The 18325-nt window shown below is 36.6% G+C and overlaps 1 protein-coding gene and 1 long non-coding RNA gene across 2 annotated transcripts in view; one reads left to right on the top strand and one right to left on the bottom strand.

Moving 5' to 3' along the window:
- The window catches only part of LOC308680280, a 33421-nt gene extending 18893 nt beyond the window's left edge, over positions 1–14528 (top strand). The window contains exons 2-3 of the long non-coding RNA XR_014028902.1: positions 13086–13220; positions 13487–14528. This is a non-coding gene — a long non-coding RNA (uncharacterized lncRNA). The remainder of the gene's footprint in view (positions 1–13085; positions 13221–13486) is intronic.
- tnfrsf14 (TNF receptor superfamily member 14) overlaps positions 1–14937 on the bottom strand; it is a 30596-nt gene extending 15659 nt beyond the window's left edge. Inside the window, exon 1 of the mRNA XM_081348310.1 lies at positions 14522–14937. The gene's annotated coding sequence lies outside the window, so the exon portion shown is untranslated. The remainder of the gene's footprint in view (positions 1–14521) is intronic.
- Positions 14938–18325: the final 3388 nt, after the last annotated feature.

Raw genomic sequence — 18325 nt, 5'->3', positions numbered from 1 at the left:
AGTCAAGCCTAAAAAGTTTTAAAATCAGCCGCATGTTTTCCGCCCATTGTTGTATTGGCTTTGTTTAAACACTAGCAACACATGGTGAGAATGTACAAGAAACAGAGAAAGAAAAATCTAAGTTTGTAAACGATCGGAAAACACGTGATTTTATAAATAAAAAGGCAGATCGACACATTGTTTATGGAAGGAAAATTTTGGGAAAACAGGACGATATGATTTACAGGCTAACTCAAATATCAAGGATAATGCTAAATGCTATTGTCCATGTTGCCTTTAAAACGCTCAAGGCTACGCTAAATGCTAAAGCCATGCTGCGCTCAAGGCTAATGCTAAATGCTATTGTCCATGTTGTTTTCAAAACCCTCAAGGGCTAATGCTAAATGTTAAAGCCATGCTGCGCTCAAGGCTAATGCTAAATGCTATTGTCCAGGTTGCTTTCAAAACGCTCAAGGCTACGTTAAATGCTAAAGCCATGCTGCATTCAAGGCTAATGCAAAAATGCTAAAACTTTAACATTGATGGAATTAAATTAAGATATTCAATTTAATTTGGCTTATTTCAGTTCCTCTAAAAAGTAAACATCTAAAGTATTTGATATGCTATCTAGTCAAAAATTCGGAAAATTCGAAAATTTTGCTTGGTTATCACTGTTAGGTGGTTGGGGATATGGCGAGACTGTAAAAACGATGGCAGAGTAATCTCTAAAATATATCCAACACAACTGACAGAAGCTGTTAAATGTGGCGAGTCTGTAAAAACGATGGCAGAATAAACTCTAAAACATTGTAACACGCTGGGGTAAAACTAGTATAAAAAGGCGCATCCTATGATCGCGCGCATCCTGATTTTGACGTCAAGCTGTTCAAATATTTGAGAATACTATTCTGAGCAATGAATAATTCTGTTAATTTTCAAAATTGAAATTGTGCTTAACACATCGTGCACTACACATCATGCACATAGAACACAATTTGGTTGTTTGTGCTACAACATGCACATAGGCTAATTTAAAGTTTATTCTTTAACACAGGATTGCTTTACTGTAAGTGTATTTGAAATACTTAAGCAAAGGTGATATAGATGTTGTATTCTATTGTTTTGCTGTGAGTGTATTTGGAACACTTAGGTAAAGGTTGTAGATGTTGTATTCTAGGCCATGGATCCTGTGTAACTGAATTAAACATGTGTGTCTGTGCTAAATTTGGTGGCTATAGTGTGATTCACAATGAATTTGAAAATCAGAAACAGCGAGAACTAAATAGTGTTATGTTTGAATGTATTCTGAATTACTCTGAGATTTGCTTTTTCCAAAATAGATTACCGGATTCGTATATTTCCACAAGTTTGCGCCAGACATTAGTGACGACTAATACTGGATATCAGATTCAAGTGTACTTGAATGAGGGGGACGAGTTAATTTCCGTCCAGAATCAGCTACTGCTGTTTGATCAACCTGGATTCGGGTGCGTTCCATAACCTCTGTTCTAATTTAATGTTCTTTTAGATAAGTGTACGTGGATATCCCACGGGCTTGACTATACCAAAGCCATTTTAAGAAAAGTAAGTTGATCGGCTAACGTCTTTTAATGGTGGTCTTGACCTCTACTAATCGAAACGATTGAATTAAGTTCCTGAGGTGGCATTCAAGGGGGCTATTTAAGTGTCTGTTATTTTGTACGTGTGAATACGGCAGATTCCAGATATTTAGCCAATTACCTCTGTTTTGGTAAGCCAGACTGGCGAGATTGTGTCGTGCATCCTTAGGAGAAGGACTGCAAAGCGATATAGTTTCCTTATCTATAAACGGAAAATATAAAGTAAGAGCAAATAGAATAATCAAACATTAAAATGGCCATTTAAAAAGACTAAATGAGAAGAAAAGGTATTTGAAACCTAGCAAAGAAAAAAGAGAAACAGCAAATGTACATCTTATCAGCCCTGAGCCAAAAAAGCCTTTTACATATTCAAATGTATTGACATGAGAACAAGTAGAGATTTGACCATGCGGTAAGTTGTTCCAGAGACTCTTCAGAGACTGAAAACAATATAATTTGACTTGTATTGTTAAAGAATATAATTATATTATAACTTGAATTATAATAAACATTATATTACACTCACAGAGTAGGATAATAATTGGAGAAGTGTGACTTTCGTCATTAAAACTGAATTTCTAAAACAGAATTTCATTTGTGTGCTACCCAGTGCCAAAAGGGGCGGGGTATGCCTTTATTTTTCACCGTTAGAAAACACGGCTAGAATTGTGGCACAGGTAATAGCAAACCAAATTGTGCAACAACTAAAATGTAATCTAATCAGAGAAGTAAATTTACAAGGAGGGTGTGAAATGCTAAACAGCAGACAGAAGTACCACAGTTTTTTTGCAGGTCAAAAAATATCTGCACTAACCAAAATGTGTGAACGACACCATAAACAGCAAAATGCTAACCAGACAACCCAGAGATCTGCCTGTAATGAGAGAAAGCAATGAGCATTGCACATGCAGCAGACTGAAGGCTGAACTGAAAGAGCAGCTTCAGGTGTCACAACACACTGAGACAACAGCAACAATTCAGACTTGGTCAATGAAACTCGGTTTCATGTGACATCTGGAATTAAAAATTCCAACTGACATGATAATGGAACAAATAAAAGAATTCCACACGTCTGAATTTAATGCTTTTGAAATATTGGAATTATCTGTCTGTGGTTCGCTCTCCTCTGTTTCCTGTCTCAGGCTTACTTCTGCAAATTCCTGAGAAGACGGATGCCAGGATGCTCACCTGGAACTAATCCAGGACAGCGGAATTGTTAGAACATAACCTGAGACTCGGGAGATGGGTGAAAAGACATTACAAGAGGCCGTTCACATCTCACAATTATATATCACTGCATAAATATGGCCTCCCAGTTTAGAACTGGAACTAAATTTGCAACACAATTGTTATAGATTATATTCCACCCATCTCCTAGACATAAACACTGAACACACACCTCCATCACTATACCCTCACAGCATCATCACCTGGGGTAGATGGTCTATCCAGGCTGAACACTGCACATCAGACGAAGATGTGTCATCTTCACACTAACAGATCCAGATAGCTTCACACACACAGGATGGAGCTGATCTCATGATCATTATCTAACAGAGACACAGAGAATAGCATACGCTATTCACAACAAACTGCCAACTAATGTAACACACATGAACAACTGAATGGCTACAGTCACAAATCAAGACAAATTCTAAGGCAGACCTGCCATTAAATTTCAAACACTATGATTGTTGGTGGGAGTTGGAAGATCAGAGGGCCCCTGATTTCTCAACTTACCACTAATAACAGAAACATAATTAAAATGGATAAATTTGAAGTGAGACCGCTTCAATCAATTACAAAAATTTACAATTCAACTCTGTCATCGACTGTGACTTAGCCAGATCAATACACACACACACACACACACACACACACACACACACACACACACACACACACACACACACACACACACACACACACACACACACACACACACACACACACACACACACACACACACAAACACTCTCACAGACAAAAACACACTCTGACATTCTAAAAAACACTCTCACACAAAACCATTGATCGGTTTACACCGACCTCTTGCTACATTTCTGAAACTTATTTTGATTTTAATTTTCTGAAACTTATTTTGATTTCTGCTTATCCCTTTGAGTAATTCAGAAAAACATTTCTGAAACTTATTTTGATTTTAATTTCTGAAACTTATTTTGATTTTAATTTTCTGAAACGTATTTTGATTTTAATTTTCTGAAACTTATTTTGATTTCTGCTTATTCCTTTGAGTAATTCAGAAAAACATTTCTGAAACTTATTTTGATTTTAATTTTCTGAAACTTAATTTGATTTCTGCTTATTTGTATATTGTCCATTTTACTCGCAACAATGTTTTGGACATCAATTCAATTGAATCTTTGTGTTTGGTTACACCAAAATTTAGCTGACACTCTTCATGAAATGTTGTTTAACCCAGCACTGGTTGTTTTGTTAGAATGTTATTTATTTAAATGTTTCTAAGAACAGGGTAAGAGCTTGTAGGATCTTCCTTTGTCCTTCCTTGACCCTCTATAGGAGTATTATTGGCATGGTAATTAAAAATCAGGTAATTAATGAGACCAAATGTACCACTCACATTTGCTGACATGAACATGGTATTTTACATTGATAATGACATGATTTTGCTTCATTGCATTATGCGTTCCTGTGCATTTCCTTACGACTGTAAGTTCATATATGTGCTCAATCGTGAAGCGGACATTTAAGATGCTTTTCAGGTGTCGAAGGAGAACCCCTTCATCCACTGAGGTCTGCCCAGACCACCGTACCGCTGGAGGTGACAGGGTGGGTCAAGAAGGGTCAGATCATCATCGTGGAGAAGGTGTCAGAGAAGCGGAAGTTTCTCCATGAAGGAATGACACGTCAACTGAACAAGTCACAAAAGGTCCAGGTTGACTCTATGAACTTTGCTCATGTCACAGGATTACAGGAAGAGAACCTGAACTCATTCGTCCACCTGCTGGACTAAAGCGAAACACTGGTGAGAACAGGTGTTCTGCTGGTGAACACAGCCCACTGAGCTTCTACAGATGCCAACATTGCAAAGACAATTTTTGTGCTACATCTTCAAAGATAATAACAAACGTCTTACTGTGACCCCGTAAGTGTTCATCGGAATGTGACCCACGGGGTCAAGGAGGGAGCTGTAAGACTGAAAATATTGGTTGCGGCCTGGTCTAATGAGACAAAGGGGCCTTGCTGGCTAATTAGCATTCGACCTCCCCCATACAGCCTGACTTCCTCTCAGAAACAACAAAGGACACACTCAAGAACATGGTTTGATGGTTTGATGCGAATGTTGATCAATAACTTATGTTTTTAGTGTCATTTGAAAGGTCTCAAAGTGAGTGGTACAGATATCTCATATCCAGATAGATAAAATAAAAAGTAATAAGGTTTATAGAAGTTTAGAGAACTGGTTAAGCCATTTGAGAGTGGTCTTCCCCATCCCCCATGTCACCTGGGCAAACAGTATAAAGGAAGGTGTGCTTGCTCTATCGGGGCTTCTTTGCTGGTCACGAAATGGAATAGGTGGTCTCTCTCTCTCTCTCTCTCTCTCTCTCTCTCTCTCTCTCTCTCTCTTTCTTTCTTTCTTTCTCTTTCTCTCTCCCTATCTCAGGTACAAGCTGGGTAAGATTCTTTGGTGTAACCAATGTATAACCATGTTCTAGATATTTTAATTGATTGTGGAATTAATTTCTGATATCTGAAACATTAAAATGTTACATTCGATTATTCTAACTGATCTTGACATTGTTCATTTAATGGCTAAAAGGAATAATCAAATAATTCACTCACCTTTAGTGAAGCACAGATATTATTAAAACCTTTCATTTATGGAGTCAGATGAATTAACGAGAGAATACATAACTAAATGTATTGTAAATTTAACCAACCAATACTTCGCATGAGTGAGGACAGAGCACGTGATAACCTTCCCTGTGTTATTGGAAAACCTCCATTGGACCAATTTCACGGGCCTTACAATAATGACAAAAAAATATGCATTTAATAAGGAAATTGGATATGCAGGGTTGGGTTTTCATTGTGGCCATTTTTGACTAAAAGAAATTTAATTAAATGGCAAGATATCTTGAATTTAGCAATTGTGACAAGGTCTGACTTGTTCTTACAAAGCTTACACATGAACAACAAACATGTTAAAACAGATCCAGGCATGCTTACATAATAATTTAATAATAATTTAACCCTCTGGTGCTGTTTTGTAATTTACTTTTTGGCACTTGATGTGTGAACACACACACAATCATGGACACAACTGAAATTTACATTTATGCATTTGACAGACGCTTTTATCCAAAGGAACTTCCATTGTATTTTAAGGTACACATTAACATTCTTATCAGTTCTTGCTTTCCCTGGGAATTGAACCTATGACCTTAGCGTTGCAAGCGCCAACGCTCTACTGTTTGAGCTTAAGAACTTAAGGGTGAGTAAACGATGACAAAATTAAAATTTTTGGGTGAACTATCCCTTTAACACTGGAAAGGCAGGCGAACTCGTGAAACGACTGACTTGTTATATCATTAGGCAGAGGTTATTAGCGTTCGAGGTGTAAACAGTTTCACTTGCATTTTGTTGGAAAAGTCCCTGGGACTTAAACAGAAATCAAAAGCCATTTTAGGTTTCTTATTGATAGGTAATCGACACTCCTATTTAGAGTTATGAAAGTTTATCTTGTGAAATCACAACTACAAACGTCTCGCAGTAATTCTGCTATATATAATTTTATATTTGTATTCACTAAACGGCCAAGTATTTGAGCAAAACGTTGTATGAGTACTTTAAAAAGTGACAACAGACGATGTTTTGACAATATGCAATAACCATTTTCAAGAACTGCGTCAAACTTGTTTTTATAGGCCTACTCGAAAACATATGGTATGTCGCACAGACATCAACACTAGCTAGCCTATACCAATTGTAAAATCAACGAATTAGAGAATCGCATTACAAAAAGTCTCACCTAAGAAAGTAATTTGAAGAGGAAGCACATGAAGAAACAGGTTAGTCAGGTTAATCTACCTGTTAATCTACCTGTTGTTCCATCTAGCCCCAGTCCAGAGTACAGTTTGTACGATGTGGCAGGGGTGGAGTGGACACATTATGGCAAGCAGTTTTAACATTTAATCCTTAAAACCTACTAGTAGGCTATTTATTTTCATGCTACTAGTTATTTTTTAGATACTAGTATCTATTCAATTAAGTACTAGTACTTATTCATGAGCTACTAGTGCTTATTCTTTAGTGCCTATTCGTGAGATACTAGTGCTTATTCTTTAGGTACTACTAGTACTTATTCAATAGATACTAGTACTTATTCATTAGATACTAGTTCTTATTTATTAGATACTAGTTCTTATTTATTAGATACTAGTTCTTATTTATTAGATACTAGTACCTATTAAAAATAAACATACTTATTCATTAGATTGCCTATTAAATTGGTACTAATACTTATTCATTAGATACTACTTATTCATTATTACTACCTATTAAATAGATACTAGTACTTATTCATTAGATACTAGTACTTATTTAGATAGTGACTAGTAACTATTCTTTTGTTACTAGTAACAAATGTAATTTTTTGCCATTGACTTCTATGGGGATCTGTCATTCAGATATCAACTATTCAGTTCTGAGGATGTATTCCAGCTGTGACTTGTAGCCTACGTATTTATTAGATCCTAGTAGTTATTTATTAGGTACTAGTACTTATTTTTTAGATACTAGATACTAGTATTTAAATACTAGTAAGTCATTAGATACTATACTAGTACCTATTAAATAGATACTAGTACTTTTTAAATTGATACTAGTACTTATTCATTAGCTACTAGTACTTTTTCAATACATACTAGTACTTATTCATTAGATACTAGAACTTATTCATTAGATACTAGTACCTATTAATTAGATACTACTTATTAATTAGCTACTAGTAGGCTACTTATTCAATAGATGCTACTACCTATTTATTAGACACTATATCTTTTGTAATTGTTACTAGTAACTATTCTTATTTTACTAGTCACAACTGCTTTTTTACTCGTCTTATGTTATGACTAGTCAGAACGGCCACTGGAGAGTTCAATTAAAAATCTTACTAGTAAAATAAATAATCTTACTGGTAACATTTGGAATAAATAAATAGGTACTAGTAGTATCTATTGAATAAGTAGTACCTAAAGAATAAGCACTAGTATATAACGAATAGGCACTAGTACCTAAAGAATAAGCACTAGTAGCTAATGAATAAGTACAAGTACTTAATGGAATAGATACTAGTATCTAAAAAAGTAGCATAAAAATAGAGACTAGTAGCCTAGGTTTTAAAAGTTGTATCAGCGATTGCGGGTGACTTCACTTCTGTTTTTGGTTTGAAGCGAGATCCCAAACAAACCAAGTTAGCTCGCCCCTCCCTCCCCTTTCGTGCATCATGAAAAAAACGATCATGCACGCGCATTTCTTAAAGCGACAGACACACGATATTCAGATCGACGTTCTACCGGAGAATGTCTAATAGGAAGAGAATTGGCACTCTCTGCTTATTTCCAGTTTCTGGACTGGCTGCAGTAACCATAGATATCATATAAAGGCTAGATGTCTTAAGGCGGAGTCACTTCCGGCATCGTCGGCGGCCATCTTACTACAGGGCTCTGTGAATTAAAGGGTTAGTTCACCCAAAAATGAAAATTCTGTCAGTAATTACTCACCCTCATGTTGTTCCAACCATGTAAGTCTTTCGTTCATCTTCGGAACACAAATTAAGATATTTTTGATGAAATCTAACAGAATTCCGACTCTTCCATAGGCTTCCAGAGTGACCGAAACTCGCCGACCCAGAATAGTTATTAAAAACATCGTTAAAATAGTCCAAGTGACTCCAGTGGCTCAATCTTAAGTATATCAAGCGACGAGAATACTTTTTGTGCGCAAAAACAAACAAAAATACCGACTTTATTCCACTATTCAATTCCTTCTCTCTGGGCCTCGTAGTGTTTTTGCGTAGCGCGTCTGTGTTGCACGTCATCACGCATCACACACATGACCTGCTTCGGCCAATTGTGAGCCTACGTGGTGACGTGCAACACAGACGCGCTACGCAAAAACACTACGAGGCCCAGAGAGAAGGAATTGAATAGTTTAATAACTATTCTGGGTCGCGAGTTTCGGTCACTCTGGAAGCCTATGGAAGAGTCAGAATTCTGTCAGATTTCATCAAAAATATCTTAATTTGTGTTCCGAAGATGAACGAAAGACTTACATGGTTGGAACAACATGAGGGTGAGTAATTACTGACAGAATTTTCATTTTTGGGTGAACTAACCCTTTAAGGTGAGTGATCAGCATGCACACAAATCCTCTTATCTCGGTGAAATCTTGACGGATTTACAAACGGTTTGGTTTCTTACAAACGTCATTACCGTGGCTATAATTCTTTCATATGGAAGTCCATTTGTATAATTTTTCATATGTATGCAGTTTCATAGCTACATCTCTGACGTTTATAACAAACCAAACTGTTTGAAAATCGGTAGAAAATTGAGCAAGTTATGGTTATTTAAAAGTACATGCACCATGTTACGAGTGAGCGAGCACCCTGTCGTAAGATGGCCGCCGTGTGCGGACGTCGACCTCCATTGGCCAGCAGTGCGGACGAGACATCTAGCCTTTATATGATATCTATGGCAGTAACACGTCTCTGTCCATGCGGAGGCGCTCGCAGGCGAGTGCAGAATGAATGGAGGTCTATGGTGAAAAACCCTCAAAATCCACTTTTCTCAGGATATAATTTTTTGTCTAGTAATTTGAATGTTGTATTCAGATTTCTTAATTGGTTTAAAAAGTCTTTTAAAATGTCAAGCAGAATGCTAGCGTGTTATGGGCAACAACAACTCAACCTGTAAGAAATCGAAAAGAAATAAGTACTCATTCATTCAACTTTTGACCTATAACCCATGTTGAACTTGCAAAATCTACAATAAAATCTGAGATTTCTCAAAGGCAATCAGGTGAAAGAGACACATTTAGCCATCTAGCCCCATTGACTCCCATTCAGTCTGCACTCGCCCGCAATCACCTCCAGTGGAATTCTAAGGGAACTGCAACCAACCATCTATACAATGGGGCTAATAGGAAGTGCCAAGGCTCTCCGTAGACGGGCTCTGGTTCTACCAAAGAGTATAGAAGCCCAAACTCTGTTGTGTTATGGGTAACAGTCTGTAGATGGCGCTGCGGAGGCGCGTCCGCCATTATGGACTGAAAGCTGCTGAAATGGTTAGCGCCAGTCAATGGCAAAATCCATTTTAGTAGGTGTTTATAGTTCATGTGTGCACTTGCTAGATTGCACATCTTTTTTGTACCTTTCCGCCTGTAATAGGACATTCATAGATTGTTTTTTTTCTTGCCATTGAAACGTTCACTGTGTGCACTTTCACTGAAGATGTTGAAAAAACAAGTTGTTAACATTTTTGTGATATTCTATGTAAAAGAAAAGTCTTTAGAAATGTTCATTTATAATGTTATTTATTTATTTTTTCAAATCATATATATGGTGATGTTCACTAATTTCAAAATCAACATTTGAATAAATATCTTATTACTGTGTGTCTGCCTATATATTATTTCATGAATTTCTGTTATTCATATAGGGTAAACGTACCTATTAAGCTCACTAAAATCTACATTGAGACATTTTTAGTGCACAAGATATTGGTTTTAGTACAAGAAGTTATTTTAAAATAAAATATTAATCTCTCACACTATAATATTTCATTTTATTTTAAATGACAAAAGTATTTCAATTAAGATGTACATCATTAAATATAAAAAGTCTGGCTGTGCTTAATGGGTACGTTTTGTACCCTTTAAGCACACCCCTGTTCCCAATAAGCTCACAACAAGTTTTATTAAAAATTCTTGTTTATTTTAAACAACCTTTTTAAGGAATAATTGAAAAAAGTTTTATTTGAAGGCACAGAGTCAATCACAAAAAAACAGAACACTAAAATCAAGCAACAAGGCATTCAATTTGATCAGGTAGCCTATCCTATTCATAGTGACGTGCCATTCAAACTCATTGCAACATCTAGACTAGTCCACGTTCTGGTAACACATATTGAAAAATCAAATAACAAAACAAACCAATGTGCTCCTTAAAGGGATACTCCACTTTTTTTTTGGAAATAGGCTCATTTTACAACTCCCCCAGAGTTAAACAGTTGAGTTTTACCGTTTTCGAATCCATTCAGCCGATCTCCGGGTCTGGCAGTATACTTTTAGCATAATTAATTAAACCGGACAGGACCATTAGCATCTCTCTCAAAAAAATGACCAGAGAGTTTCGATATTTATCCTATTTAAAACTTGACTCTTCTGTAGTTACATCGTGTACTAAGACCGACGGAAAATGTAAAGTTGTGATTTTCTAGGCTGATATGGCTAGGAACTATACTCTCAAAATCGCAACTTTTAATTTTCCGTCGGTCTTAGTACACGATGTAACTACAGAAGAGTCAAGTTTTAAATAGGAAAAATATCGAAACTCTTTGGTCATTTTTTTTGAGAGAGATGCTAATGGTCTTGTCCGATTTAATGATCTATCTATGCTAAGCTATGCTAAAAGTGGTACTGCCAGACCCGGAGATCGGCTGAATGGATTCGAAAATGGTAAAACTCAACTGTTTAACTCTGGGGGAGTTGTAAAATGAGCTTATTTCCAAAAAAAAGTGGAGTATCCCTTTAACTCTCTGGGTCAGAGCTTTCCTGTCTACTCCAAACTTCTTGGACAGATACGACAGGTTTCTGATGGCTCTTTCTTTGTATAGATGACATGCCTCTTTCATTTTTGGGCATACACTATAGTTTCGTCTAGCTTTTGTCATCTTACGACTGTGAAAGTAATTTATTAATAATTTTTTTGAAGATTAACATAGTGACAACCATCAGTTAATATTTAAATTCTGATTATGAAGTATTTACATGGACGTTCAATGTGGATGAGCTTAAAGGGAGCACACACTGTGCTTAATTGGAGCAAAAACAATTTTTAATTAATAAATATTAAATTAAATTTAAAGGAAAATATTTAGCTAAATTAATAATCTAGGTAATGTATTAAGTTTATACCAATTTTAATATGAACAACTATAATTGACAATATCTATGAAATTATGCTTTTTCTAATAGATGTCACACTGAAGCTGTGTGATTGTCATAGTAGTGCACCCTTTAAGCTCACCTAACAATAATATGAATTCTTTAAAAATTACAGCAGTTTAAAACCACAGACTATCAATAAAATGTAAAATTATAATATTATGGATTTAAAAGTACAAGCCATTAATGCCTGTGAAGTAATATATTAGTGTAGCACACAATCTTATACAGCTAGTAAGCTAGCTATGTTCGTAGCATCTGGGCTATGTTGCTAAAACTATCCTTTAGATCTAACTGTAAATATTTCCCACATCCAGGTTCCAGGTTATAATATGCAAAAGTCTAAACATTAATCTCTTAATTTTGCAATAAGAAGACGTACTTCTTCAAAATAAATGTTTAAACATATAAAAAATGCACATTTGAGGGGCTCCTCTTCTGGTGAAAGTTTTCAGACAGCTTTCAAAATAGCCGCCAGACAGTGTGAACACATGGATACACATATCTCAGTGTGCAATGGTATGATTGGTTTAAAATTACAGGAGGTATATAGTAACAAACACATCAATTGGTTAATACATCAAATAGGATAATACATTGCTCATTCTTTTTATAATCTGAGCTCCAAGATGGGATTGTGCTTAATGGGTACTTGAGCTTAATAGGTACGTTTACCCTAACAAGGAAAATGCATAATAGAACATAAATATTGATAGATTAAAGGTTTGCAGTAATTTTATAATTGTATCTTTGCAAACCGTAAGTGGTAGGCTAATGAAGCTGATTCGGTGGGGGACATACCCTTACTAAAAAGTACTATAGGAATCTTATAGTATTTTGGGACAAAATATTATAGTAATCTTATAGGAATACTATAGTAATTTGGGACATACTACAGAAGTACGATAAGACTACTATATAAATACTATAGCAGCTTTAAAATATTATTACAGAACATCACAGAAGTATGTTATGTTCTGTAATACCTCTATAATATCCTAGAGCCGCTATAGTATTTCTATAGTAGTCTTATAGTACTTCTATAATAATATTTTGTCCCAAAATACTATTTTCCTAAGGGTAATTAGGCCATGCATAACCAACACATAGACGTATATTTTCTGTCATTTAACGTCGGTCATCCTCATTAATGTATTTTAAATTGTTTTCATATTTAGATATGACGGCCAGAAAAAGTTATGTTATGTTAAGTTTTTGTTATGTTAAGTTTTTCAGTGCCATTGACTCCCATTATTTTTCGGCGTTTTCCTTCAGTTTTCAGTCCATAATGGCCGCCGCGCCGTCACGTCATGGTGGCAACTGTTGCTTGCTATGGAGCGTTCTATTGAGTTTCGCCTCTTGGGCTTCTATACTCTTTGGTTCTACCTCAATGATGGCTCATTCTGCTGGGTAAGTCATTATAGTTGTTTTTTAACATAATTTTATAACCAAGTAAATATAATAGCCGTTACTTGCACATTCAATATTGTGTATTCTAAAATAGGCTAATGCAGAGAATTTATTTTTTTTTTTTACTTTGTATGCATGAACATTATGTTATCAACTACATAGCTCGCTTCCAGCTTTGCTCCCAGCTAACAGAATAGTCATTTGAAATTTAAATGGTTATTAGCAAGGTGTCATAACATTGCCTGTTATCATTTATTTACCTATAGCCTACAGTTCTGTATGAGGGAGAGGGAGAGGGAGAGGTCAGGCTGCGCAAAACCTCACAACACCCACCCGTCAATGATTGGTTGGAACACTATTTATTTTGGTTTTGAGTGGTTGGTGAAACCAATTGTTTTTGTGTGCAGATCTCAGAGCCTAGGCTGCCTACAGAGACGCATTTTTTGATGGCCTGCTTATGGGGCGGGCAGCTAGTGGATCGTTAGGAAAGATTAGATGAATGTGATAATTTATGTTTGGGCCTGAAATCACATTTAATCCTTAAAGGTTGTATACCTTTAAGGATTACATGTTTAAACGGCTTGCCATAGTCACGTCGCTTTGCCTACACCCAATTTGACAGTTAAGTTGCGCAACCCTTAAGTAATATACAAATTATATAAACTGTTTTCACATGGATTTGATCGGATCTATGTTTAGGCTACAATTTTTAACAACAATACTTTTAAATAAAGTCACATTTCTATTCATATAATATGCAAAATGTTTCATGATGTACAATGAGCAATTTTAAAACAGCCTATTGATCATGCTTAATCATGAATGGATACAGACACAGTAGTTTACAATTTACTTCAAGGTAATAGGCTAGTAAGGCTAAATCTATACACCTTTTTAATTAAAAAATATTAATAAATGTTTTACATGTTGTAAAGTTTTTCCCATTTGACTGTATATTTGATCGTATTATTTCCTTTATGTTCATGTTGTAACAAATAATAATTAGACCCCGAGTATGTATTTAGTGTCAAATAAAAATAAACATTTAATACAAAGCCTAACGTGTAAAACAACAGTGAAACGTGTGTTTCTCTGTATGAAAACAAATAGTTTAGGGGATATTTAAAAAAAAAATGTCTAGGTTAAAACATATTTAAACGGCTCATAATAATAAAAAAGAAAATAAAATAAAACATGCAAACAACAAATAATAATCTTTAAACATTAAATCTTTAATGATAAAATGTGAAAGACGTGGACAGATTCAATATTTTTAGCAGATAAACACTTAATATTCTCACCGTCGCGAGACGCACTCAACAGCCGTCAACAGTGCGCCATTCATCCAGCGGCTCGGACGCTTTCCAACGCGGTATCTCGCTCCGTTCAGCAGTGCACGGGATTCCAGTCACCAAAGTCTCCGAAATAACATCCGTTGTCGTTCTCCTTCACAACGAACGCGACGCCATAGACAGTTCACTCCGAATGTACTGGTTTGCCGCCAGTGGTTCGTCCGCGCATGTCTGTGACGCACTTTCAAATAAACTCGAACTTCGCCGTCACGCTTAGCCAGCAGTAACTCAGTTCAAAGTCCACTCTAATATCCTTTGAGATGAACTATAATGCATACATTTTTACACACAATTCACACTTTCCAGAGAGCTGTCTCGCCGACATCCACAACTGTGACTGTCGAGACAGAGCACATTTAGGTCACGCCCACACCCAGGGGGAAAACAAACCAACCGGCCCCATTGACTTTGCATTGCGAGAGGCTGCCTCCTTGTCATTTCTTGCTTCTAACAAGAGACAGAAAAATGCCTAAAAGCTGCTGTGTGACAAGGTGTACAGCAAACAAGCTAAGGAACCCAGAAATAAGTTTTCATAAGCTGTCGACCCCAAAAAACGAGGACATAAAAGTGGATACAGGCAGTTGAGACAGAGCGTCACGTGTCTCATTACTCTGAGAACTAACGTATGCCCGCTGGAGGAGACCGTAATCAGCAACACAGGATAGTTTATCTTACAGAAATATAATATATAAAACAGACATTTGGATATTTGACTCACCAGTGACCAAATGTTTAACTTGCTGCACACGTAGTGTATTTTTAGTGCATACTGAGTGTCAGGATCCCACAATTTACCCATTTGTTCCGGCCTGTATCCACTTTTATGTCCTCAAACGCTCGTTTTTTGGGGTCGACAGCTTATGAAAACTTATTTCTGGGTTCCTTAGCTTGTTTGCTGTACACCTTGTCACACATCAGCTTTTAGGCATTTTTCTGTCTTTTGTTAGAAGCAAGAAATGACAAGGAGGCAGCCTCTCGCAATGCAAAGTCAATTGGAGACGGTTGGTTTGTTTTCCCCCTGGGTGGGCGTGGTCTTCAGATTATGACGCGTTGCGCTCTGTCTCTATAGACCTTATGTAGCTCCGCCCCTTTTCTGCGCTGCGCTCGTTGTCTTTTGACTTCCGGTCCGTATTTCCACAGCGATCTTGCGTATTTATGAATGAACGGCTCGTTTTAAAATCTTCCCGGTCTACTGACATTTGTTAAGATATCTGCTTTAAACATTACAATGCTCGTGATAACTTTCATTAACTTTACATTAAGTAAATTCACTTCAAAAGCTAATTACTCCTGGACAGCAATGCCATAGAGATATACAGAGCGACCGCTAAAACGGAAGTTCAGAGACAATATTCTAAAGATGGCGGCGCCCTCGTTTCTCTCGCGCATAAGGTCTATTGAGAGCCTAAGTCCCACCCCTTCCGGTCGACCACCATGGGACCTTATTTCGGAAAAATATTGTATGGTAGTCAATGGCGAGAGACAACAAATATTTTGATCTCGTTTGAATTGTGCCCTGATTTACACATATGATGTTTGTCAATTTAAAAGATACATTTTAAAGTCAAGAAAGTCGCAGCTTGATGTAAAACTGCTGAGGTATAAGACTGTGAAAATACGTAATTACAAAGACTACAAACCCAGAAGGCGCACATGCGACGTCATACCTTTTCTCTCAATGAATGAAGCTAACGTCTGTCATTTTTTTCTATAGTCTTACATTATAATCGTAACGTTACGCCGTCATGCCTGAGTGTTTTGAGCCAGAATACACACATACGAGCAACGGATCTTGTGACGTACATAGTGCGAGACGAGAGATGTAGTTCATTGAGCGATTTTCACATAAAACTAAACGTTACTCTTCTGTTTTATGACAAACTGCGACTTTCTTGACTTTCATAATTACCTTTTAAATTGACAAACATCATATGTGTAGTTCAGGGCACAGTTCAGACGGAATAAAAAGATAAGTTATCTCTCGCCATTGACTTCCATACATATTTTTTCCGAAATAAGGTCCCATGAGCCGGAAGCGGAGGGGCGGGACTTAGGCTCTCTATCTCGTGCATTCTCTGCCTCTCCTCCCCCTTCTCGTCCCGCCCCTCCTCTCCTCATATCCTGATACCTGATAGGTTATTATTCACAAAGTACCCACATAATAAAGAAAGAAAAATAACAGGCCCTAACAGTTAGGTTATCTCTAAACACATTATCCACTGTACACTCTGTACCTAACTTTATACATTTTTGTTTATTCAACTTTGTAGAAAACTATTTAGATCTAAAACCTCTAACAGATTCCCACCTGGGCTACACAAGCACACTCATTTTTAAGCAGAGGTGGACACATCTTCCTTACTTGAGTGAAAGTGCTTAGGCCTACTACTGGTCAAATATTACTCCGTTACAAGTAAAAGTTGTAAAGACATAAGTAAAAGTAAAGAAGTACTTGTTTTTAAAAGTACTTAAGTATCAAAATTAAAAAGTAAATGTCAATGCATTGTTTTATTATTGTTGCATTGTTTGTATGTAGGCTACAGTACCTTGCCTCTCAATCTATGTCTGCCTACCTAACCTCATATCAATATCAATGTATTTCTAGAACACAGTTCCAGTCGTGAGATTGAATGTGAGATCGAATAAGTGCACTCAATAACGTCCACAATGGTTTCAGACAGCCAAATAGCTGTTTCCTCAAATATTGCCCTATTTTAATGTTTTGGGGCTTTTATATGTTAAACCTTACTGTTGTCCAAACCCCATGCTGAAAATGAAAATCAGGTTGATGTCAGAATCCAAGGTCAGATTGACGTTAATCTCCAACGTTAGACAGACGTATTGTGGTTGAAAATAAAAATCGTGTTGACGTCAAAAACCAACATCAAGGGGGGAGGAGTTTTAATATAAAATATCTATTTAAATGTCATTGAAAACCCCTCGAATGTCTAGCTTTGAATGTAATTTTATCACCTACAATGAATTTTAATATTGTTGTTTTTTATAACCCACCTTCTCATAACATTACTTTTTATGATGAACTAAGTCTTGTAGCTAAACAACTTGATTCTTATAGAGAAACTGTATGGTATGGTGATTTTAACATTAATTGGTCTAACAAAAGTGGTAAACAAAAATTAAAAACAATCATGACAAAATGTAATTATCTACAAATGATTAAAGGGCCCACTAGGATAACAAGGCAGACCAAGACCCTTATTGATATGGTGTTTACTAATAAACCAGAACATATAACAAGGACATACAATCTGATAACAGGGGCCTGTACCATGAAGCTGGATTAGGTGGCTAGCCAGCTATGTTTCAGCTTAGTTTCTGCCAACCCTGGGTTTTAGGCTAAAACCCAGGGTTGGCAGAAACTAAGCTGAAACATAGCTGGCTAGCCACCTAATTAGGTACTAGCTCGGCTTTAATCGGTGTTCGTTGCCATGGTATCTTACGCTGCACGGCTAACCTGCTCCGGGGCAGGTTATGTTCTGGATTCAAGATCTCAGACTGAAGTTTGACCAATCAGCTGAGAGCAAAGAAACATATAGGTGACGTAACTTATTCCAAGTGTCTGTTGCAATGACTTCACCTTTTCTTCCAAATCCGGTGGACATCTCAGCGCAAATTGTTTGACGAGCACTTCGGAGTTTTTAGCTAGACAAAATCCCCTTGCCTTAAAGGTATAGCGGAGGATCTTTCCAAATTTTAGATAAGACCCGCCCTCTCCACTTTTTGAAAAGTTTG

The sequence above is a fragment of the Scardinius erythrophthalmus genome (assembly GCF_964197995.2).
Source record: "Scardinius erythrophthalmus genome assembly, chromosome: 20".
Classification (NCBI taxonomy): domain Eukaryota; kingdom Metazoa; phylum Chordata; class Actinopteri; order Cypriniformes; family Leuciscidae; genus Scardinius; species Scardinius erythrophthalmus.
The sequence above is the reverse complement of the archived record's forward strand: the minus strand, read 5'-3'. Positions and strand labels throughout refer to the sequence as shown.